Below are 26,589 nucleotides of genomic sequence, written 5' to 3' on the forward strand. Positions count from 1 at the left end.
CGAGTGTGCCTTTTAGCCACTTAACGGCTTTCGTCCTGGTTGATGGAAAGTATACGCCGTCGCGACGCAATATATCATCAGGGAGATAGACTCCGGCAATAGCTGCAAGAGTAATGCCAGCATGCGCTGCGTCAAGTAGCCAGCACTCTCTTGTCGCGGCACAAGTCAGACGGTGTGCATCCGAGTCAACGACTGAGCATGTCAGACACAAGGAGTCGTCCGTCAGATGTATGGAGTGTAGCCTCTGACGAGTAGCGAACTTCCCATTCATAACCACGTACCACAATGAATGCACCGTCGTAGGTAGAAAAGGCGCGTGTACCGCTCGCCACACCGTGTTCCAGACAACTTTAGGATGTCTGTGGGCGACCGTATTTATAGGTTGTTGCTGTTGATAGAGGCGATAATAGTCTTACGTGCTGGGCATCCGTGTCGTCGGAAGTTCTGACCGTAAGTAGCTGAAGTTAATTAAGAATACTCTGATGTGGGCGAGTGCCGGTGAAATGTGTCCAACAGAAACTGGGGGATGTGGTGCCACTTCCGCTATCAGGGTGCCCGTCAGAGTGGCGTGGGCAGAAGTCCACGTGCGACGCATAGTGTTGAGATAAGCGATCGCGCACGGTTATATACATGAATTAAACCTATGCCGCCTGCCCGCTGCGCCAGTGTCAAGGTGACGCATCGGACTTTAAAAACAAGCCCGGTGCTTACGAAATGTCCATATGCTGCTTGAAATAGGTCGGCCATAGTAGCCGTTAAGGGAAGGACATGCGCAAAGTAGTTCAGTTTGGAGACAAGATAGGCATTGACATAACTTGTTCTGAGGAGCATATCCAAGCGATGCAATTTGTTGTCCTTCAGCAGTGCACGTGACTGGTGTAGGAGCCGGCGGCACGTAGAATTGCACTCCTAAGCACTTGAGTACGTGTACCTTGTCACCACTCAGCTATCGAGGCGGACATGGTGCTCAGCTGAGAATGCAAGAGGTCGATAAAGTATGTGATCAGCGTTGTTCTGTCCAGTGGCGGCCGCTGTGTAAAAGGACAAGAGCACATGAAGTCCCTAACTTTTGACACCTTGTAAATTTATTGATTATTTTTCTTCGAATGCTGTTAAAAGTAACACGGATGTGATAATCTGAAATATGCGGCAGTTAAATCTACTGCGCTGAGCTACATCGCTACTCCTCTAGACTCTGTAAAATTTGGCATCAGGTTCGCGAGCACACCTTCAGTTGTACGCACGCGAAACTGGAGTGACGTAATTGCCTTACGGGTCAAATACATAAGAGTCTGTCAAACAACGTGCATGGTTCATGACGTGTACAGCTACCCCTTAGGAATCAACTACACCTTATGTCAGTGCCTCTGCCGGCCGGGGTGGCCAAGCGGTTAAAGGCGCTACAGTCTGAAACCGCGCGACCGCTACGGTCGCAGGTTCGAGTCCTGCCTCGCGCATGGATGTGTGTGATGTCCTTAGGTTAGTTAGGTTTAAGTAGTTCTAAGTTCTAGGGGACTAACGACCTTAGAAATTAAGTCCCATAGTGCTCAGAGCCATTTGAACCATTTTTTTCAGTGCCTCTAGGTGGTAGGACACTGCAGCACACTTTTATTCTCGTTCGCTTGGCACAGTTCCCGTTAGATGGTAGTACGCACCTCAAATGTGTCAATTCACTCGCTATATAGTAAAAGTAGATCGGGCGTCAGTATATGTTATTGTTACAACGATAGAAAAACCTATTTTTGTGGTTTCTGAATATAAGTTTTCGATTTCATCACAATCGATCTGTATTCTAGTGAAGTGAGCTTGTTGGTAGACATTACTACTTGATTTTAACCATTTCCACAGACGTCAGTTTTCGTTTGAAGTTGTTTGTTTACTTTACGAGAATGGGCTTTCGTGTGCATTTTGAACATGGACTCTGTTGAATCTACATTAAATACTAACAGAAAATAAAGTAAGAAAAATAGCAGACCAGATCCGTTGTCTTAGAACGTGATGAAATCAAATAAACACGAATACAAGCGAACATTTAACAAAGAAGTGTACGATAAGCATAAGCGTTTGTGCGGCTGAAACGTAAGAATATCTGATTTTTCAGCCCAGAAGTTGATTCGTGGACTGTTCAACTGTGTGTGAATTCCTAAGGGACCAAACTGCTGAGGTCATCGGTCCGTAGACTTACACACTACTTAAACCAGGGCCGGCCAGAAATTCTGCACGCGTGCGGTGCTCCTGCACATGTGCAACTTCCGGGTCACAGCGTGCACACCGCAGCCGTCAGGGTTCATGTAGTGCATGTTTCTACGCACAGATGTCGCTTTATCCACTTGCTGGGATACTCTGTACCGGCGCATTCTAGTGCTCTTTCCACAGCTTGCAAGCCAACCATGGGAAGGTATTTCGCGTATTAAACATTTAAAATACTGTCACAGTCTACTCATTGAGACGTAACCCAGTAAGACAAGTAATACAGTTAACAACCGTGGGTTTTTATTAAGGCACGTAAATACGCGTAATGTTTTTGATCTAGTATTTAAGAAATGCGGTAGCGTTCTCGCTTCCCACGCTCGGGTGCCCGGGTTCGATTCCCGGCGGGGTCAGGGATTTTCTCTGCCTCGTGATGACTGGGTGTTGTGTGCTGTCCTTAGGTTAGTTAGGTTTAAGTAGTTCTAAGTTCTAGGGGACTGATGACCATAGATGTTAAGTCCCATAGTGCACAGAGCCATTTGAACCATTGAATATTTAAGAAAGAGAGCACTTAGCGACTTCCAACGAACCTTTTTCATGATTTCAAATAACATTAAACTAATGCAAGGTTTCCTATAACTAATTCTCGGTGCCCTCAGTTACACCCACATAATTTCTGTCTCACTGACCTCTGAACAGAATGATAAGCGCAGACCTCTCGATGATCACCTGTTATTTCAATACCATTATTGCTACGTCTTTCATCAGCTCCGTCTGAAATCTGCATAATAACCGACAATTAGATTAATGTTACGTTGTATCAACTTCAGCTGAGCGTAGCCCATCACACATTAAAAAAAACCCTAAATGTAAGCATACATTGGAACAATCGGTTTAATGACTAACTTTCCTGATAATAATGTAACATGGAGCAGAATTAGGTAACAATGCACAGTTAGTAAACAATAATTTTTAATTATGAAAGGAATAAATCGAAACACGTTTATCACTGGTCATGAAAAATGATAATCGAGTTGATGTGTCTCATCCATTTTCTTAAGGGCATTTAATTTTGCTTGCCGTTCTTCACTCTTGAGTACACTACACTCGTCTTTGTGATACGTATTTTAGTGTCTTTCAATTGAAAACTTACCATGGCCGCCTATTATTCGGCGGCATAGCAAACACTGTGAGTTTTCACAAACGGCTACAAAAAAGAATTGCAGTTCCCAGTCATTTTTAAACGACTGAGAACATAGATCTCCCGTCCTTTGCTTTTTCACAGTACCTGCCATTTCTCAGTACTTCTCTGTTAAGGTTACCAGGGGCAAACGAGACTGGGTAGGTTGCGCTCTTGCTTGTACCACATAAACAGGGAAGAGGAGCCACCGCCGTTCATGTCTAATAACAGATGTCGCTGTCGCACACGTGCGCACATGTACAGCACTTCCGCACGTCTGCACACTGTGCAGCGTTTGGCCGGCCCTGACTTAAACTAACTTACGCTATGAACAATACTCACACCCATGCCTGAGGGAGGACTCGAACCTCCGGCGGGAGGGGCCGCGCAATCCGTGGCATGGTGCCTCTAACCGGTCGGCCACTACGCGCGCCTGCAATTTGCGGACTAATACAGGCGTTAGGTATCTTGCATTTTGCCCGAGAAAATAAAAAAGCACGAAAACTCCCACTTACACAAAAATGAGAAACAGAGAGTGGCGAGAAAAGGTTCAAATGGTTCAAATGGCTCTGAGCACTATGGGACTCAACATCTTAGGTCATAAGTCCCCTAGAACTTAGAACTACTTAAACCTAACTAACCTAAGGACAGCACACACACCCATGCCCGAGGCAGGATTCGAACCTGCGACCGTAGCAGTCCCGCGGTTCCGGACTGCAGCGCCAGAACCGCTAGACCACCGCGGCCGGCAGAGTGGCGAGAACTTACACATTATTCCGTTCTTGCCCTAATCTGGACTTCATTATGTACAAAACAACAAAATTCCACAAAAATAATTCTCTCTTTTGTCAGACAAGTTATGCACGTTATTATTATTATTACTATTATTATTGGCAGTAGCTCCAGTTGAATAAATTTGTTCATAAACATAACTATTATACAGCCGATGCTATTTCATACTCTCAAATTTATCTGAATCTAAAATTTTGTGAACACCCAGAACGTACACTCACGAGCTGCCACTGGTCCTGTCAGACATGTCAGACATTATGGTTCGAACGGCGTTGTGATTTTGGTTCTTTTGCTGTCTCTTATGTCTTGTTCGTGTTGTTCATTGAGTTCTGTTGGTGCTGCCTACCACGTGTGATACAGTGTCCTTGTTAAAATGTTTTTCAGTTCCTAGGTCTCTCATGTAATTGAGGGGACCTTTTATGCCATGCAAACTTCGTTCTCGTTCGTTGCTATATGCTTAAGTTACTGTTAAGTTCGCATTTTCGTTTCCTTACCTAGGTTGTAACACTCTGTTTTAAGTGGTGCAAGCGACTGTCATGTTTTATTCAGACGTTAAGTTGTAAAGCTTCGCACTATTCCAGTACTTTTAAATACCCATTGCACTGATAGTGCTCAGCTTGGCTATTAGACGGTTCGGTATACGCTGCTGATCTCAGAGTGCCACGATTTGAATGTGTAAAGTTTAGTGTTCCAGTTGCCCCAATGTTATGTAAGGATTTTGAAGTGTGCCAAGATATTTAATGTACAATCGATGTATGTTCCTATGTGAGGAGTTCTTGCGTGAACATTGATTTTAAAGAATTTGCTGATTGCTTGTAAATGTCCTTCGCAACTCACATAGAAAAGGTCTCATTGGTTACGGATTTGATGTTAGTATAAATTTAAATAACTTCCACAATATTTTTGTGTTTAATGACGGTCATTAGCACTCAGTTTTGTTATCACCTTTGGTGAATCGTTGTGCTTTAATATTATATGAATGGCTGAGGTTTGTTATTTGTTTTTACTTATAATGTACAAAACGACTTAATATCGCTAATTGAGATTTTGATGGAAGATCTTGAATAAATACAGAGCTTAACTAGTCCCTACCTTCTCCTCAGTGCCAAGTCGTCTGAAGTTCCAGAAATATTAATAGGATTTAGTCCTCGGTCCTAGCGCCCAGAGAACGCACAACAGTAGTTTAACTACCAGACTTCAAATCGATCGATCAGCGTTGCAGCTTTCCTAAAAATTTCCTCGTATCTTTCTCTCACACCATGCATGAAGGTAGTCATCACAGGAAGAAGGATGGCGTGCTGTAATGTACTTTAGGGAAAGTTTAACGAACTAAATTGATGTCTACATTTGTTCACAAAGTGGAGTTATATATGCAACACGTATAGAATCTTAACACTATGGTTCCGTTAAAGCATTTCGTTAATCGTTATTATGTAGCGAGTGTTAGGCTGGGAAGTAACATAAACACATGTATGCTCACACGAAGAGAGTCAAATATTTACAGAATAACCGAAGATAAAGTCCACCATTTTCCAAAAGAAGTTGAGTCGACAAATCTAGTTTGCGCCTCTCAGGGGAAAGTAATACGAAACCCAATCGGAAACACAGTGCAAGAAGTGAATCGTGACCGCATAAAGAGTGAGTACCTGTGGTGTAGGGGTAGCGTCTTTGATTATCAGTCAAAACGTCCTCCGTCCCGTGTTCGAAAAAGATTCAATAACCAAGGAAAGGATAACGTTCTACGAGTCGGGGCGTGGGGTGTCAGAAGCTCGAACGTGGTAGGAAAGCTAGAAAATCTGAAAAGCTAAATGCAGAACCTCAGTCTAGATATAGTAGGGGTCAGTGAAGTGAAATGGAACGAAGACAAGGACTTCTGAGCGGATGTGTAGACGGTAATATCAACAGCAGCACAAAATGGTATAACGGGAGTAGGATTCGTTACGAATAGGAAGATAGGGTAGAGAGTGTGTTACTGTGAACAGTTGAGTGGCCGCCCGGAGTGGCCGAGCGCTTCTGGGCGCTTCAGTCTGGAAACGCGCGTCCGCTACCGTCGCAGGTTCGAATCCTGCCTCGGATATGGATGTGTCTCATGTCCTTAGGTTAGTTAGGTTTAAGTAGTTCTAAGTTCTTGTGGACTGATGACCTTAGATATTAAGTCCCATAGTGCTTAGAGTCATTTGAACCATTTGAACCGTTTGAACAGTTCAGTGATAGGGTTATTCTTATCAGAATCGACAGCAAATCAACGATGACAACGATAGTTCATGTATACATGCCGACGTCGCAAGCTGAAGATGAAGAAATAGAGAAAACATACGACGACACTGAGACAGTAATACAGTACGTAAAGGGGGATGAAAATCTAATAGTTGTGGGGGATAGGAATGTACATGTAGGAGAAGGAATAGAAGAAAACATTACTGGAGAATACGGACTTGGAATAAGGAATGAGACAGAAGAAAGACTAAGTGACTCTTGTAATATTTTCAGCTAGTGACAACGAATACTTCGTTCAAGAATCACAAGAGGAGGCGCTACATTAGGAAAAGGCCGGGTGATACGGAAATATTTCAGTTAGATTACGACATGGACAGACACAGATTCCGAAATCAGATACAGGGTTGTAAGACATAACTAGGAGCAAAAATAGACTCACATCACAATGAAGTAATGATGAAGAGTAGGCTGAAGATCAAGAGATTAGTCAGGAAGAATCAATACGCAAGAAGTGGGATACGAAGTGCTAAGGAATGACGAGATACGCTTGAAGTTCTTTAAGGTTACAGATACAGCAGTAAGGAATACCTCTGTAGACAGTAAAGTAGAAGAGCAATGGACATCTCTAAAAAGGACAATCACAGAAAAAAATGGCTCTGAGCACTATGGTACTTAAAATCTGAGGTAATCAGTCCCTAGAACTTAGAACTACTTAACCCTAGCTAACGTAAGACATACCACACATCCATGCCCGAGGCAGGATTCGAACCTGTGACCGGACTGAAGCGCCTAGAACCGCTCAGCCACCGCGGCCGGCGACAATCACAGAAGCTGGAAAGATAAATATAGGTACAGAGAAGGTAACTGCTTAGAAACCATTGGTAGCAGAAGAAATACTTCAGTTGATCGATGAAGAAGAAATACAAAAATGATCAGGCATATTCAGGAATACAGAAATACAAGACACTAAGGAATAAGATAAATAGGTAGTGCAGGGTAGCGAATATGAAATAGCTACATGAAAAATGTAAAGAAATAGAAAAAGGAATGATTGTTGGAAGGACTGATTCAGCATATAGGAAATCCAATATAACCTTGGGTGAAATTAAAAGAAAGTGTGGTAACATTAAGAGTGTAACCGGAATTCCGGTGTTAAATGCAGAAGAGACAGCCGATAGGTGGTAAAAGTACATTGAAGGCCTCTATGAAAGGGAAGATTTGTCTAACGTGGTAGAAGTAGAAACAGGAGTCGATTTGGAAGAGATGGGTGATCCAGCATTAGAATCAGAATTTAAGAGAGCTTTGGAGCTCTTACTATCAAGTAAGGCAGAAGGGATAACATTCTATCAGAATTTCTAAAATCAATGGGGGAAGTCGCAACAAAACTACTATTCACGTTAATGTATAGAATGTGTGAGTCTGTTGATATACCATATGCCTTTCGGAAAAATATCATCCACACAATTCCGACGATTGTAAGAGCTGACAAGTGCGAGAATGATCGAAAAATCAGGTTAACAGCACATCCATCCAAGTTTGTGACAAGAACGCTATAGAGGAGAATGGAAAATTGAGTATGTGTTAATGACGATCAGTATGGCCTTAGGAAATGTAAAGGCACCAGAGAGGCAATTCTGACGTTGCGTTTGATAATGGAAGCAAGACTAAAGAACAATTAAGACACGTTCGTAGGATGTGTAGAACCGGGAAAAGCTTTCGACAATGTAAAATTTTACAAGATGTTCGAAATTTTGAGAAGCTACAGGGAGAGACAGGTAACATACAATATGTACAAGAGCCAAGAGGGAATAATAAGAGTGGACGACCAAGAACGAGTGCTCGGATTAGTCTTTCGCACCTACCGTTGGAGCTGTACATCGAAGAAGCAATTAATCAAAGAAACCTTCAGAAGAGCCAAGAGGGAACAATGGGAGTGGAGGACCAAGAATATAGTGCTCGGATTAAAAAGGGTATAACACAAGAATGTAGTCTTTCGCTTCTACTGTTCAATCTGTACACCGAAGAAGGAATGACGGAAGTAAAAGAAACGTTCACTAGTGGTATTAGAATTCGAGGTGAAAGGATACCAGTTATACGATTGCTAATAACGCTGCTATCCTGAGTGAAAGTGAAGAAGAATTACATGATCTGCTGAATAGAATGAATAATCTAATGAGTACAGAATATGGATTGAGAGTAAATCGAAGAAAGACGAAAGTAATGAAAAGTAGCAGAAATAAGAACAACGAGAAAGTAAACATCAGGATTGACGGTCACGAAGTAGATGAAGTTGAGGAATTCTGCTACCTAGGCATTAAAATAACCAACGACGGACGGAGCAACGACGACATCAAAAACAGACTAGCAATGGCAAAAAGGGCGTTCTTGGCCAAGAGAAGTCTACTAGTATCAAACATCGGCCTAACATTGAGGAAGAAATTTCTGAGTATGTACGTCTGGAGTTCAGCATTGCCGGCCGGAGTGGCCGAGCGACTCTAGGCGCTACAGTCTGGAACCGCGCGACCGCTACGGTCGCAGGTTCGAATCCTGCCTCGAGCATGGATGTGTGTGATGTCCTTAGGTTAGTTAGGTTTAAGTAGTTTTAAGTTCTAGGGGACTGATGACCTCAGAAGTTAAGTCCCATAGCGCTCAGAGCCATTTGAAGCATTTGGTACAGCATTGAATGGTAGTGAAACATGGATTGTGGGAAAACCGGAACAGAAGATAATCAAAGCATTTGAGATTTGGTGCTACGGACGAATGTTGAAAATTAGGTGCACTGATAAGGTGAGGTTCCGTGCAAAATCAGAGAGGAAAGGAATAATTAGAAAACACTGATAAGGAGAAAGGTCAGGATGATAGGGCATCTGTCAAGTCATCGCGGAATGACTTCCGTCGCACTAGAGGGAGCTGTAGAGGGCAAATACTGTGGAGGAAGACAGAGATTGGAATACATCCAACAAACAACTGAGGAATTAGGTAGAAAGTGCTACTCTGAGACGAAGAGGTTAGCACAGGAGAGGAAATCGTGACGGGCCACATCAAACCACTCAGAAGACTGATGACCTAAAAAAAATAGTAGATATTTGTTTGTTACGTTTGGAATCGTGGATGAAAATATTTGTAAGTCGTGGCGTCGCGTATATTTCGCACACCCGTATTAGTGGCTAAAATATACGCAAACAATCATCAATGTAGAATGAAATTTTCACTCTACAGCGGAGTGTACGCTCATATGAAACTTCCTGGCTGATTAAAGCTGTGTGCCGCACCGAGACTCGAACTCGGGACCTTTGCCTTTCGCGGGCAAGTGCCCTACCAACTGAGCTACCCAAGCACGACTCACGCACCGTCCTTTCTTTCAGGAGTGCTAGTTCTGCAAGGTTCGCAGGAGAGCTTCTGTGAAGTTTGGAAGATAGGAGACGAGGTACTGGCAGAAGTAAAGTTGTGAGGACGGGCCGTGAGTCGTGCTTGGGTAGCTCAGTTGTTAGAGCACTTGCCCGCGAAAGGCAAAGGTCCCGAGTTCGAGTCTCGGTCTGGCACACAGTTTAATTCTGCCAGGAAGTTTCATATCAGCGCACACTCCGCTGCAGAGTGAAAATTTCATTCTAGAAACATCCCTCAGGCTGTGTCTAAGCCATGTCTCCGCAATATCCTTTCTTTCAGGAGTGCTAGTTCTGCAATGTTCGCAGGAGAGCTTCTGTAAAGTTTGGAAGGTAGGAGACGAGGTACTGGCAGAAGTAAAGCTGTGAGGACGGGGCGTGAGTCGTGCTTGGGCAGCTCAGTTGGTAGAGCACTTGCCCGCGAAAGGCAAAGGTCCCGAGTTCGAGTCTCTGTCCGGCACACAGTTTTAATCTGCCAGGAAGTTCAATCATCAATGTTGCTACGTAGGCAACCAACTCTGAGTAAAGGTACTACGACGGCTGCACTACTACTCACACTGTTATATAAATTCTTTGTTACACACTGGCCTTTTATATTGTCGATTGTGATTTGAATAACATTTACGGCAGTAAAAAGAAGATTTTTACGAATCAGCGATTTACGGATAAGAATGAGCCTCGTATAATTATTTATTATCTTTGCATTCGTCGTGTATATTTAATGAAAACTTTTCTGCAAAAAAATATTTTCCTTTCTGATAGCAAAAACATTTAAAGCATTTTTTCTGTTATCTTGTGGTTGAAGCCCTAAAATCACGTGATTAATTATATTTCACGCAGCGGCTGCCAATGCGCCAGAACGACAAAAGAATGCCAGAAGGCAAATGATAAAACTTCGAGTCAAGCGATAATTAATTATTTTCAGTTAATTATATCCACACGGAAGGAGAGGTATGAAATGAAATTACAAGGACAAATATTTTTATATGTCTGTTCTGAAAAGAAATCCTACGTATAATTACCAAAACGTGCGTTCAGAAGCAACCTCCTACAAAAACGTCTATTATGTTTGAGAGCTGACATAAGAGTGTGCATTTAATTCACCCAAGTCTTGATCATTACTTAAATTCCATGATATTATATACTCATAGTCTTTGTTATTCTTAGTATTTGATACACAAAAATATATTTGTTATTAATATTTTTATGTTCAAAACAACTCAAAGTTGAGAGCTTTTCCTCGTTCAGAAATAATATTCCGTCACTAATCACACATTTACACACATAAACACGTATAGTTTTGTTCATTATTGTCACGGATCACTTGTGGCTATCGCAACATTTTACTACAGTTTTAGAAGGGCATCGAGGAGACGGTACAATGCGCCACCCAGGCAGGTTGTTGTCTGTGCGGCCTTTCCTAAAGTCGGCCGGTGTGGCCGAGCGGTTCTAGGCGCTTCAGTCTGGAACCGCGCGACCGCTACGGTCGCAGGTTCGAGTCCTGCCTCGGGCCTGGATGTGTGTGATGTCCTTAGGTTAGTTAGGTTTAAGTAGTTCTAAGTTCTAGGTGACTGATGACCTCAGATGTTAAAGTCCCATAGTGTTTAGAGCCATTTGAACCATTTGAACCTTTCCTAAAGGGCGTCCTCGCGATTTGCGACCTCAGACCCACGGGCGAGAGACACATTTCTTCAAATTTTAATACAGTGAAACGATGGAAAATTTGAGGACGAGGAAATAGGAGTAGTCTTTCCGGTCTTCTGATCGGAGGAGGCGTCTGACACCACTGAAAATTCGTCGTCCCTGTTGATCAATTCGCTCCCTCGAAGTTTCTTCGGTCTCTGTGCACAGAGGCGAGGCAGGTTCGATTCTTTACGGTGTTCGTCGCAGGAGAGTCACTGAGCTGCTCTGTGTTGAGCATGGCGTGGCGCTGCTGTGGCACGTAGACGGCACTTTATGTGGAAGTTATCTCACTGCTTACGAGGCAAGAACTTTCTGTAATCTTAAATTTATTTGTTAGAAGCTTTATGGGTGTCTCGTGAGTGATAATTTGCTCTCATTGAACTAATTTTTTTGATCATCAATCTTCTGGCTGATACGATGCGGCCAGCCACAAATTCCACTCCTGTGCCAACCTCTTCATCTCAGAGCGGCAGTTGCAACCTACGTCCCCAATTATTTACTGAATGTATTCCCACCTCTGTCTTTCTCTGGAGTTTTTTCCCTCTACAGTTCCCTCCAGAAACCGTGGAAGTCATTCCCTCATGTATTAACATGTCCTGTCATTCTGTCCCTTCCTCTTTTCAGTGTTTTCCACATTTTCCTTCCCTCTGATTCTGCACACAACCTCCTCATTCCTCACTTTATCAGTCAATCTAATTTTCAACATTCGTCTGTTGCACCATATCTCAAATGCTTCGATTCTCTTCTGTTCCGGTTTTCCCACAATCCATGTTTGACTACCATTCAATGCTGTGCTCCAGACGTACGTACTGAGTAATTTCTTCCTCAAAGAAAGTCCGATGTTTGATACTAGCCGACTTCTCTTGGCCAGGAAATCCCTTTTTGCCAGTGCTAGTCTGCTTTTGATGACATTCTTGCTCCGTCCGTCATTGGTTATTTTGCTGCCTAAGTAGCAGAATTCCGTAACTTCATCTACTTCGTGACCATAGATCCTAATGTTAATTTTCTCACTGTTCTTATTTCTGCTACTTTTCATTACTTTCGTTTTTCGTCGATTTACTCTCAATCGATATTCTGTACTCATTAGACTGTTCGTTACATTCAGCACATTATGTCGTTTTTTTCACTTTCAGTCAGGATAGCAGTGTTATCAGCAAATCGAATCATTGATATCCTCTCACCTCGAATTCTAATTCCACTCTTGAGCATTTCTTTTATCTCCGTCATTCCTTCTTTGATTTACAGATTGTACAGTAGAAGCGAAAGACTACATTCTTGTCTTACATCCTTTTTAAACCGAGCACTTCGTTCTTGGTCTTTCACTCTCATTGTTCCCTCTTGGCTCTTCTATTTACTGAATATTACCCGTCTTTCCCTGTAGCTTACCCCAGTTTTTCTCAGAATTTCGAACATCTTGTACCGTTTGACACTGTCGAACGCTTTTTCCAGGTCGACAAATCCTATTAGCGCGCCTTGATTTTTCTTCAGTTTTGCTCAATTACTGGCCCCAACGTCCGAATTGTCTCTCTGGTGCCTTTACCTTTCCTAAAGCCGAACTAATCGTCATCTAACACATCCTTAGTTTCTTCCATTCTGCTGTATACTATTCTTGTTAGCAACTAGTATACATGAGCTGCTATGCTGATTGTGCGAGAATTCTTGCGCTTGGCGGCTCTTGCAGTGTTCGGAATTGTGTGGATGACGTTTTTCTGAGAGACACATCAGACTCATACATTCTAGACATCATCGTAAATAATCGTTTTGTTGCCATTTCCCTTAATGATTTTAAACGTTCTGATGCAATGTTACCTATCCCTTTTGCCTTATTTGTCGTGATGTCTTCCTAAGCTCTTCTAAATTCTGATCCTAATGTGGATCCCCTATGTCTTCCAATTCGACTCCTGTTTCTTCTTCTGTCACGTCATCAGTCAAGTCTTCCCCCTCATAGAGCCCTTCAATGTACTCTTTCCACCTATTCTCTCTCTCCCCTGCATTTAACAGAGGAATTTCCATCTCACTCTTAATATTACCACCCTTTCATTTAATTTCACCGAAGGTTGTTCCGACTTTTCCATATACTGAGTCTGTCCTTCTGACCATCGTTTCTTTTTCGATTTCTTTATATCTTTTATGCAGCCATTTCACCTTAGCTTGTCTGCACTTCCTGTTTATTTCATTCGTAAGTGACTTACATTTCTGTATTCCTAAATTTCCCTGAATATTTTTGCACTTCCTTCTTTTATCGATCAACTGAGGTATTTCTTCTGTTACCCATGGTATCTTCGCAGGTATCTCTTGTACCTACGACTTCCTTCCAACAACTATGATTTCCCTTTTTAGAGATGTCCATTCCTCTTCAACAGGACTGCCTCCTGAGCTACTCCTTACCACAGTATCTACAGCCTCAGAGAACTTAAAGCTCATCTCTTCATTCCTTAGTTATTCCGTATCCCACTTCCTTGCGCATGTAATTTTCCGGACTAGTCTCTTAAACTTGAATCTACTCTTCATCACTACTAAATTGTGATCTGAGTCTATACCTGATCCTGGGAATGTCTTACACTCCAGTATCTGATTTTGGAATCTCTGCCAAACAACGATCTAATTAACTGTAATCTTCCCATATTTCTGGGCTTTTTCCCAATATACCCTCTCCTCTTGTGATTTTTGAACAAAGCATTTGCTAATAAACTCAGTTAGTCTTGCGCCTCTCTCATTCCTAGCACCAAGTCCATATTCTCCCGTAACCCTTTCTTCTACTTCCTCCCCTACTTCAATCCTCCATGAATATTAGATTTTATATCCCTTTACGATTGAGTTAATTTCTCTATCTCTTTATCTTCGGCTTGCGACGTCGGCATGTATATCTGAACTGTTGTGGGTTTTGGTTTGCAGTCGATTCTGATGAGGACAACCCTATCAGTGAACTGTTCTCAGTAACTCATTCTCGGCCCTACCTTTCGTTACGAATTCTACTCCTGTTATACGATTTTCTGCTGCTGTTGATATTACTCTATAGTCATCTGACCAGAAATCCTTGTCTGCTTTACATTTCACGTCACTGACCCCCCACTTAGACTGAGCCTTAGCATTTGTCTCGTCAGATTTTATAGCTTCCCTATCGTGGTCAACATAAAAAAATTCCACGCCCCGATTCGTAGAACGTTATCCTTTCACTGGTTATTCAATCTTTTTCTCATGGTCACCTCCACCTTTGCAGTTCCCTCCCGGAGATACGGATGGAGGACTAGACCGGAATCTTTTGCCAATATACAGATCATCACTTTTTCAGTTAGAGGCCACATGTCTTGTGGATACACATTATGTCTCTGTAATGCAGGGTTTCCATTTCCTTCTGCATCCTCATGCCGTTGATCATTGCTGATTCTTCCGCCCTAAGGGGAGTTTCCCAACCCCAGGGCAAGAGAGTGATCTGAATCTCTGTCCCCACTTCCGCCCTCTTTGACAAGACCGTTGGCAGAATGAGAGTGAATTCTTTTGCCGCAACTCTTCGGCCGCCATTTCTTAATGATTTTCATTTAAAATTTTAGCTGCGGCGGGGTTCGAACCAGGGGCCGAGAAAGTTTTGATTATTAATCAAAGACGCTAGCCTAGTCTCGGATTCGTGCAAGGTGAAGACGATGTTTCAGATACCTCCATAACCAGAAGTCGCAGAGATTTAGGGCAGGGAATCTGGAAAGCCACACATCTCGAAATTGCCTAGAGATGATGCTGTAGTTACCGAACGTTTCTCGAAGAAAATCTTTCCCCGGGCAAGCTACATGTGGTGTCGTCCCATCTTTCATGATACTATCGGTATGACAAATATATTGAATAAATTCGCAAATATACCAAAACTGACGTCATAACGAAACAAATATTATCGTAGAAAAATCACAAAGACTCTATACTCAGTTAGTATGATCTGCGAATGTAATTGCAATCTGTTCCTTTTGGAAAGGATCGCTCTCACTTCCCCTTTGTTTCTTGGTAGTGTAAGAAGCGATTTTGTGACGAGGCACGAAATCGTGTAAGTTCCATATAATATTTAGCCTAAATATAATCAAATATTACTTAAAAGTGTCATTAATGTTTTTATGTAACAGCTCCTATATTTATGAAGTGATATATTTCAATACTTTATCCAGATTTTATAGGGGAACATCGGCGCAGAGGTCAACGCCATTGTTCTAAATGATAACGGCCCAGAGTCATATTAAATGTCTTACTATTTATTAATTTTGACAATTAAAAAATAAATGTAAATTTAGGAGAATTCTCTTGATTAGCAGTTTTTCCTTTGAAACAGTAAAAGTAATCGGATTTTACAATATTGAATCTTATGACTTCGGTAAACTTTTTTACGATCCCCACTTAACGAAATTGAGAGAATGTACTTAGCATAGCGTCATCGTAACGATAAAAAAATAATAAACAAAACGCAACTGAACTGATGAGTGACACTGTATATCTAGAAGTTAGTACGTAGGCGGTGTCTTTTACTATTAAAACATCCCGTAGGACAAACGAACTGCGAGAAGTACCACAACTGAATCACCGACGTAAATAATTCTTCAGTTGTCGAGCAGCCAGGCTAACACTAACTCCAACTTTAAATAACACCTAAAAACCAGTACATAAAAAGAACCACCACGCACTGTTGTTTTCTTGCAAAGTTGGCTGGCTCAGATGGCTCTGAGGACTATGGGACTTAACTTCTGAGGTCGTCAGCTCCCTATAACTTAGACCTACTTACACCTAACTAACCTAAGGACATCACGCACATCCATGCCCGAGGCAGGATTCGAACCTGCGACCGTAGCAGCCGCGCAGTTCCGGACTGAAGTGCGTAGAACCGCACGGCCACCGCGGCCGGCAGGACTGGTTATGTGCACACGAGAATTAATGGTCACATCTCTCCTGCTCACCATGAGATCTGAGTATTATTGTCTTTGTGATCTGCTTTGGAGAGAAGGGTGCGTAATCGCTATCTACCTCCATCATCATTACCTAAACTTGGTGCTATTTTGCAGGAAGAATGGAGAAAGGGTCCCTTCAAAACCATAAAAGACTTGTATTTATCCATTTCGAGATGACCTGAAACTGTTTTGAATGCCAACGAGAATACCAAATTTCAGACATCACTTCTCACCACGGACAAGGCAGTGGTCGACGACCTTCACAGTGGCATCAGTGCTAAAAAAACAAGCAGATTGCTTGGACTAACCTCAAAAATCGATGTGGCACATACGCCGAACATATCCGTCTGGACAGTGCAGCGAAATTTGATGACGCCCGCATCTCGTGGTCGTGCGGTAGCGTTCTCGCTTCCCACGCCCGGGTTCCCGGGTTCGATTCCCAGCGGGGTCATGGATTTTCTCTGCCTCGTGATGGCTGGGTGTTGTGTGCTGTCCTTAGGTTAGTTAGGTTTAAGTAGTTCTAAGTTCTAGGGGATTGATGACCATAGATGTTAAGTCCCATAGTGCTCAGAGCCATTTGAACCATTTGAAATTTGATGATAATGGGCTCTGGCAGCAGACAATCGATGCGAGTGCCTTTGCTTACAGCACATCACCTACAGCGCCTCTCCTGCGCTCGTGAACATATAGGTTGGACCCTAGACGGCTGGAAAACCTTGGTGTGGTCAGATGAGTTCAGCAAGAGCTGATGGTAGAGTTTGGATGTATCGCGACCCAACGAAGCCATGGACACAAGTTGTCAGCAAGTCACTGTGCAAGCAGATGGTGGCTCCATAGTGGTGAGGGCTGTGTTTACATGAAATGGAATGGGTCCTCTGGTCGTAAAGAACCGATCATTGACTGGCGATTGTTATGTTCGGCTACTTGGAGACCATTTGCAGCCATTCATGGACTTCATGTTCCCTAAGAACGATGGAATTTTTATAGATGACAATGCACCATGTGACGGGGTCACAGTTCTTCGCGACGGGTTTCAAGAACATTCTGGATAGTTCGAGCGAATGATTTTGCCACCCATGTATTCACATCACCCGTCATGAATCCCATCGCATATTTACGGAACATAACCGACAGGTCAGTTCGCGTACAAAATCCTGCGCGGCACACTCACATCTCTGGGAATCTCTTCCATTTTCTTGTACCTTCGTTAACAGTGTGCAGTGGGGCACCGTGTCAAGTGATTTTCGGAAATCTAGAAATATGGAACAAGCCTGTTGCCCTTCATTCATAGTACACAGTACATCATGTGAGAAAAGGGTAAGCTGAGATTCGCACGAGCTTCCTAAAACCATCCCAATTTGTGGACATGAGCTTATCAGATGGTTCAAATGGCTCTGAACACTATGGGACTTGACTTCTGAAGTCATCAGTCCCCTGGAACTTAGAACTACTTAAACCTAACTAACCTAAGGACATCACACACATCCATGCCAGAGGCAGGATTCGAACCTGCGACTGTAGCGGTCGCGCGGTTTCAGACTCCGGCCAGCATGAGCTTATCAGTCTTTAAGAAATTTATTATATTGGAACTCAAAATATGTTCACGTATTGTGCAGCAAACAAATACTAAGGCTATTGGTCTGTACTTGTGCCGGTGTGTTCTTTTACCCTTCTTATATACAGGAGTAACCGGCTTTTTTCCAGACGTTTGCGACTTTCGCTAAGCGAAAGATCCACAATAAATTCAAGGTAAGTAAGGGATCAATTCCGTCGAATTGGGACTCCATTCGGACCTGGTGACTTATTTATTTTCAACTCTTTCGCTTGCTTTTCTACGTTAGGGAAGCTTATTACTTTGGCACTTATGCGAGACTCCAAGCGATGGTCAAACGACGGTACGTCTGTACATTTCTCCTGCGCCAACGATTTCTTCAAGAAAAAATTTTAAACATCGGCTTTCGTTTCGCTGTCTGTTACTGCCACACCAGACTGGTCAAAGAGTGACTGGATAGAAGCCTCAAACCCGCTTAGCGAATTTACATAGGACTAGCAATTTCTCAGGTTCTCGGCCAGATCTTTTGCTTAAGTATGACAGTGGTAGTTGCTGTATGCTTCCCACATACTGTAGATCTAGTCAGACGCACGAATATCTACCAACCTTGTGTGTTCTCTTCTGAACTGAGAATGCAAGAGCTGCGGTGATGTGCAAATTGCAGACTTCTTAGGCAATGAACAGCAGTAAGCATGGGTGCATGAACCAGGTCCCTGCAGGTGAGGCCCAAAAGCAGCATCGCTCCCTGAACGATCGATTAGGAGACACTGTTGGTAGCCCCTTGGTTCATCTTGAAGGTCAGTTACTCAACAGTTCTGTGTCTTTATTCGGAATACAGCTCCGTAGCCATCATTCGTGAGACCCGTGGACTAGGGGCGCAGTCTGTCTTCGGCAGGGCAACAGAGCGGACGCGTACGTGTTGACTTCGTGCGGAGCGCGAGCTCGCCTTGTTTACGTTCTGACGGTCGTTGCTTAAGTGCCGGCTTACCTTGTACGATCCATGGCGAACCGTTCCCGTAAATCAACACTCCGATTTACTTTCTGCAACGATTATGCCCGACCCAAAGCACTCGAGGTGGAGCGTTTTCTGCGAGAGGAAGTGAAGATCCCGGCGACCGATATTATCGGCATACATTTGTCCATCGTGAGCAGCACGGTCTATGTGAAAATCATTAACGACGCGGCGTGCGAACGCATACTACGTGAGACCAAACAGGGGCTCCGCTTCTGTCACGCTGATGGCAATGTGGGGGAGGTAACCGTCGACCGCGCAGGCTTAGGTATGAGAACGATACGCATTTTCGAATTGCCATTCGAACTGCCTGCTGAGGAAGTCGTCGCGGCACTACGCCCATACGGCACAGTCCATGGCCACACTGCGGAGAAGTGGACACAGTTTCGGACATTTCCTGTCCTAAACGGGGTCCGACAGGTCACCATTGATCTCCGAAGCCACGTCCCGTCCTACTTACAGATCGGCGGATGCCGTGCAATAATTATATACGACGGCCAGCCTCGGACCTGTTCCGGGTGCGGCAAAGAAGGCCACCTTAAATCCGAATGCCTACAACGGCGTATTACGCAACTTCCAGCTGCCGAAGAACCACCCACGTCGCAACCTACAGTGCTACCGGTGACCTATGCCGCTGCCCTAGCGTCTCCTACCGCTTTGCAACGTCGCCCGGGCTCCACAAACGACGCCACCAACGAGCCCGACCAGACACCGACGGAGAGCGCCTCGGACGGCCCGCCGCCTCGGCTGGCCACCGACGCCGCTCCGAAGATGCCGGCGCAGCCGGACGCTGACCCTGACCTCGGAAACACGATGGAGATCGACTCGCTCATCGTTCCTACAGCGGCCTTTCTGCCAGAACGACACGACTCCCTTCCGTCGTCGGACACGGAGGGTCGCACAAGGAAACAACGTTCTCCGAAACGTCTCAAGCGAAGACGTCGCACCGTTTCGGCCAAGAGGAGACGTTACAAGTCGAGGAGGACGTAACCGTCGACCAGCACGAGGCCTCAGAACCCGCTACTGCTGACGAAGACGTAATGAGCGCGGACACATCTATCGGTGTGCCTGCGCCCCGTGCTGACGCTGAACTAAATCATGAACGTATCACAGGCGACACTACACCACGCACAATTACAACATCTTCTGCAGACAAAATGGAAGATACACCAGTTTCCGCTTCCACGGCGTGGCACGAGGAGGAGGTCGAGGAGCAGGACCCGTCACGGGACCCTGCGCCGTCACGGCCGCACCACTAATCATACTCTCCCCAGACTCCTCTGCGGGCCAGAGCGATAACGTTCCGCTGCGACGCCCTCACCCTTGCGCGGACGGCGGAGTGGAGCAGCCTCCAGCAATCCGACACCAGGCCTACCGGATAGCAACCATCAACAGCAACAACATCCGTTCCAGGGTGAAAATCCGCCTTATGCAGGAGATGTTCTGGGCTTCGGATATTGATTTCGCCCTTCTGCAGGAAGTTCACGTGGCTAGTCTCCCAGATATCAATGGCTATACCGCCCACGCCTCCGCGAGTGATCCTATGGGCCGCGGGGTGGCCATCTACGTCCGCCACGGGATTTCTGTGACTGATGTCGCCTTCCTTCCATCAGCTCGGGGCATGGCACTCACTGCCATGGGGACACGCATCATTAATGTCTACGCTCCCTCAGGCACCGACCGACGGCATGAAAAAGCCCAGTTTTATTCCGAGGAAATCGCTCCCCTGTTTTTAGGGCGTTATGACCATTGCCTACTAGGAGGTGGTCTAGCGGTTCTAGGCGCTCAGTCCGGAACCGCGCGACTGCTACGGTCGCAGGTTCGAATCCTGCCTCGGGCATGGATGTGTGTGATGTCCTTAGGTTAGTTAGGTTTAAGTAGTTCTACGTTCTAGGGGACTGATGACCACAGATGTTAAGTCCCATAGTGCTCGGAGCCATTTTTCTGTGATACGGGGCGCCAAACGCTGGCCGCTGCCCTTTTCCGACCATTGCGCTTACATCTGTACGGTCTTCCTTCCGCCGCAATCAGTATGGCGCAGCCGTGCGCCATGGAGACTCAATACCTCACACTTGCATGACCTGGCGTGTCGCCAACAAGTCACTGAAACGTGGACAGCCTGCGAACGACGTCTTCCCCGCTACCGCTCGACATTGACATGGTGGTTGGACTGCGCCAAGCCGGCGATCCGGAGGACACTGATGAGATACGGGAAGGACATGGCCGACTGGCATAGCACCACTGTTGACTTCTATTACGCGATTCTCCGAGATCTGGACTCTCAACCACCAACCCCGGACAACCAGTTGGAACGGCAAAGAACTAAGGCTAAGATAATTGTGCTGGCACGCCGGATACTGCAAGGGGTCGTGATACGGACGCGGCGCCACGATCACGCGGGTTTAGAAATTCCATCCATGCATCATATAGTGTCCGACAAACGAAGGCGTCGTTCGCAGATCATCAGCACTCTGACCACGCCTCATGGAACGCAGGTGACCACTCAGAAGGACATCGTCCACGCATTCGTCGAGCACTACCGTCGTACTTATGGTGAAGAGGACGCTGAAACTGCAGCAGACGACTCCATTTTGCATTACGTCACGCGCACCCTCCCCCACACGGAGGCGGATGCTTTGACAGTGGCGGTCACGCTAGACGAAGTCAACAACGCAATCGCCAAGGGTGCAGTCAACACATCGCCCGGCATTGACGGCTTACCGATTGAGTTTTACCCTACCTTTCGGGACCTCATGGCACCACGGTGGACGACTATGTATCAAGAACTGATGACATCTGACCAAGCAATCCCACCCACCTTTGCTGAGGGTATCATCATACCAGTCCACAAACCAGCCCGTGGTTCGATGGTCACGAGTTACAGACCGCTCAACCTACTCAATGCCGATTACAAGATTTTCGCGCGCTTACTGGCAATGCGGCTCCGAACAACACTCCCTCATATTCTCTCGCCAGAGCAAACGACGCCTGGTGGACAGGTTAACATACAGACTGCCACAGGGGAATGCCGCGACTTAATTGCGATAGCGGCGGCCTGCAGACTCCGGGCAGAGGTCGTCGCTATAGACTTCGACAGCGCCTTCGATAAAGTGCGTCATCGTTTCCTATTTTCGGTGGCAGCCCGAATGGGCATCCCCCCTCCGTTTCTCGACGTCATCCGGCGTCTTTACGACAGTGCCAGTTCACGTGTCCAATTCAATGGACGTTTAGCAGGGCCGGTACCTATCTGCCGTTCGATACGGCAGGGGTGCCCCCTCTCTACCCTCCTGTATGCCATTGCCCTTGAGCCCCTTATTGGTGGCTTGACGACCAAGCTCTCTGGCCTCACCCTCCGCCAGCACACTTTTCGCTGTCGGGCATATGCTGATGACCTCCTCCTCCTCATTCGCTCCGGCTCTAAAATTCGGGAAGTCCTCGAATTGATTACCCGTTATGGTGCTGCCGCTGGCAGTGCCATGAATGTCGCCGAATCTTCTGCAATGCACATTGGACGAGGCCTCCAGGAGGGTGAAGTGGCACCCCTGCCGCTTGTGCGGACTTTCTGGTACCTGGGCATTACCTTTACCCCCACGGTCACACGCACAGCGGCAACGAATTTCCGTCGCCTGTTACACGTCATCCGCAACGACGTCCGCCAGAACCTCTTGCGCCGCCAGGACACCCTTCAACGGGTTGAGTTTCTTAATCTTTATGTGGCATCAAAAAATTGGTTCACATCGCGCAAGTTCTCCCTCTCCAGTCACTGCAACGTCGTGGAGGTACAGGCCCCCATGGGAATTATAACCTTTATAAACATGTACTTCCAATACGGGGACAACATTGAGCAACATCTGGATCACCTGACCAGAGTAGCCACGGCGTTGCGAGGTCGCAAACTGGTTATAACAGCAGATATAAATGCAAAATCCCCCCTGTGGTACAGTGGCACAAGAGATGAAAACGGGGAAAAAGTAGAGGAAATGATTATGGCTCTACAACTTGTAGTTGCAAATAGACCTGGCAACCCTCCCACTTACGCAGCGGGAGGGGGGCGCGGCACCAATATAGATGTAACGCTAGTTACACCAAATTCTGTTAACATCATTCAGAATTGGGAAGTTAAGGAAAACGCGACAACAAGCGACCATAATCTTATAGTGTTCAGCTTAGGAAATGGAGGTTGCCACTGGACCGCAGGGTGGGAGTTGCAATTGAATTTCAAGAGAGCTGATTGGGAGAAACTAGCGAGAGAGTGCGACATTCCTCCACTACCAGAGGGTGATGCACAACAGGACTTGGACATAGACAAGCGAGCCGAAGAACTGGTAGGCGCAGTAACAAGAGCGGTCAAGGCAGCTGTACCAACCAGGAGGAGAGCCATGGCGGCCTCCCCGTCACCATGGTCAGCTGAACTTCAGGAGATGCGTCAGTCTGTCAGAAGGCTGAGGAGGCACTACCAGCGCAGTGTCGTCTGGTGGGAAAAACAACGATGGTTACAGTTATACCGGGAGGCAAAAGACAAATTCCAAAAAGAACTAAAAGAAGTCAGACTACGTAGTTGGGAAAGATTTGTGCTGGACCAGCTGGCCCTGGATCCATGGGGAGTACCCTACAAATTAGTGAGGGAAAAGATCCGGTCCCCGATGATGCTATCAACGGTCAGGTGCGGGGATGGGATGACAGAATCCTGGCAGGAGACTGCCGAGGTTCTTCTCCGGTCCCTGCTCCCTGACGACGACGAGGCCAGCGACACGGAGGGACAGTCCCAGGTACGAAATCGAGATCTGGATAGAGTTGCTAACAACAGGGCAGTCTACCCCTTCTCTGAAGAGGAGGTGGCTGGCCACATTAAAGCACTGAAAACGGGAAAAGCCCCCGGCCCAGACGGCATTGTGGCGGAGGTAGTGCAGTTCCTGGCACCTCAACTGGTGACACCACTAACCCAGTTGTATAATGAATGCCTAAGACAGGAAAAATTCCCGAAAATCTGGAAAGAGGCAAACGTTGTCATAATCAAAAAGGGACCTAACAAGGACCCAGCGGATGTTAAGTCTTATAGGCCAATTTGCCTATTGAATATCCTTGGGAAACTATTCGAAAAACTGCTAGCTGACAGACTGACTGCACACCGAGTGCTGTGTGGGATGAGTGGCGGGCAGTTCGGCTTCAGGCCGGGGCGATCGGCAACTGATGCGATCGCTCTGGCGGCTGAGGTCTGCGGCTCTACCCCATACAAGTACGTGGTTGGCATCATGGTTGACATCAGTGGCGCCTTTGACAACCTGTGGTGGCCTTCGCTCTTCTCCTGCTTGCGGGAGAAAGAGTGTCCAGGGTCGTTATATGGTTGTCTGAGGAGCTATTGTGAAGGGCGGGAGGTCTGGCTATCATCCCCTAGCGGCAGAGTAGGAAAATCCATAACTAAGGGATGTCCCCAGGGCTCCGTACTAGGTCCCCTGTTCTGGGACATCCACATGGAACCGCTTTTAGACAGTTTGGAACAGAGTGAAGATGTGCTAGAGGTGATAGCCTACGCGGATGACCTCCTCTTGCTGGTCGGCGGCCGAAGCCGCGAGGACATCGAACCAAAAATAAACAGAGCGATGACCAAACTACAACTATGGTGCACAAATACTAAGATGACGATCTCACCGACCAAATCGACGTACTTATTACTGAAGGGACAGCTGGCGAGGAACCCTACAGTTAGAATCGGAGGCTCACCAGTAATAAGACGACAAGAGACTCGCTACCTGGGTGTCATCATCGATGAAAGGTGGAACTTTGGAAAGCACATTGAGTCCGTATCCCAAAAAGCATTGCAATTGTTAAACAATCTTACCTCAATAGGTCACAAACGATTTCATCTTCCACCACATCTAATCAAGTTATATCACAATAGCATATTAACATCAGTAGTGGGTTACGGATCGGGAGTCTGGGCACATAGGCTCACAAGGGTGGTGCCTGCCATGGCAGTGAGAAGGGTACAAAGAAACATGCTTTTGAGATCCATAGGGGCGTATAGAACTTCTCCAGGAAATGCACTCTTAATAATAATGGGGCTTTGTCCTTTAGACATCAAAATTAGGGAACAAGCAGCTTGGTACTGGGTAAAGAAAGGGAACAACGCGAAAACAGAGAACATCATGGGAAGATTGGTAATAGATAAGAGAGAAATACGCAAAAGGGGGGAGGACCTGTGGCAACAGTCTTGGGAAACGGAAGAAACTGGCAGAAGAACCTTTGAGTTCTTGCCAGACGTAAAAGAAAGGCTAGGGATGAAGTACTTTGAGCCAACACGGGGTCTAATACACTTTCTCACTGGTCATGGGCCCTACCCGACATACTTGTGTCGGTTTGGGAAAAAGGCTACACCCGAGTGTGACTGTGGTGCCTTGGAGGGCACTCCCGACCATGTGGTTTACGAGTGCCCCCTTTTCGATGATGTAGCAACGACACTAAGACAACAACTTCCACACAATAACACATATGACTTATTAAGACACAAAGGAACTTTCGACACTTTAAACAAATTGGCAGACGAGGTGTCACGAAAAGTATTGACGGCATACCTGACTGATTTCCATGATTAAGACATAACCAAATGTGTCTCATTATGAGATACCTGAAGGTCGTTCACGATTAGTGACATTTACCGAATGCGTCCATTTACCCTCATCCTATACCGCCTGCGCGTGGACAGGTCGACTTCTTAGTTGCAATCCGCCACGTGCAGGACTAGGGGGGTCAGGGTACACCAATGAAGACTAAAAAGCACCGGAATTGACGTAGGTTAGTAGTAGTTGTAGCTCTAGATATAGAAATTAAGTTAGGAACCTGCAGCGACAAACAGTCTTGGCCAGCCCAGTGTCAGGGGCACGCTCATCGGGATTAGCTCGATGAGCAGGGCCAAAGCAGTAGGTTTATATCTTTGCTGACACACCTGTAACGCTGCAGGCAGTTAGGAATTAATTAGTAGGAAGATAATAACAATTAGTGAGTAGTTTTAGTTGTAGTCTGCCTATTGTCTTCTAGTAGTCTGTCTGTAGCTTACAATACCTAACATAGCATAATATAATAATAATAAATAGAAATAGCTGCTGAACATCATGTATGTAGATCAGTTAAGACCCACTAATCATTAAGGTAGTGGGTTCTATTGTATAAATATTATTAATGTTGAATAAAGAAATTTTTTTTAAAAAAAAAAAAAAAAAAAAAAAAAAAAAAAAAAAAAAAACATAGACAGTTAAAAAAAAAAAAAAAGTTCTCCCTCTGGTCTGGCGTGAGGTCAGTCGCTCGACGGCGCGTTTTGGCGCGGGCCCTCCCGTTGCCGGCGCGCCGTAAGGCACGGAAGCTCGCACTGGGGCGTATCGCTTCACGTCGAGCGTGCCGCGGCAGTCCTCACAGCGGAAGTGACGCGTCTCTCATAGCCTCTCCTTCCCAAGTGGCTCTTTCCGCCTTCCCGTGGTGCCAGACGTTAAGCTTGGCATTCCGCCTTGCGACAAAAGGGAGAGCTGCGACCCAACCCGATGCGAAAGCGAAGGGTGCGTGGCACAGGGGGAGCTGTGTCTAGGGACCGAACACCAGTCCCTTTCTGTTCGCAGGGCACAGACCAGCAGGTGCTCTGCATGCCGGTGACTTCGTTTGTCGGCGTGGGA

This window comes from Schistocerca piceifrons, chromosome 1 (assembly GCF_021461385.2).
Source record: "Schistocerca piceifrons isolate TAMUIC-IGC-003096 chromosome 1, iqSchPice1.1, whole genome shotgun sequence".
NCBI classification, from domain to species: domain Eukaryota; kingdom Metazoa; phylum Arthropoda; class Insecta; order Orthoptera; family Acrididae; genus Schistocerca; species Schistocerca piceifrons.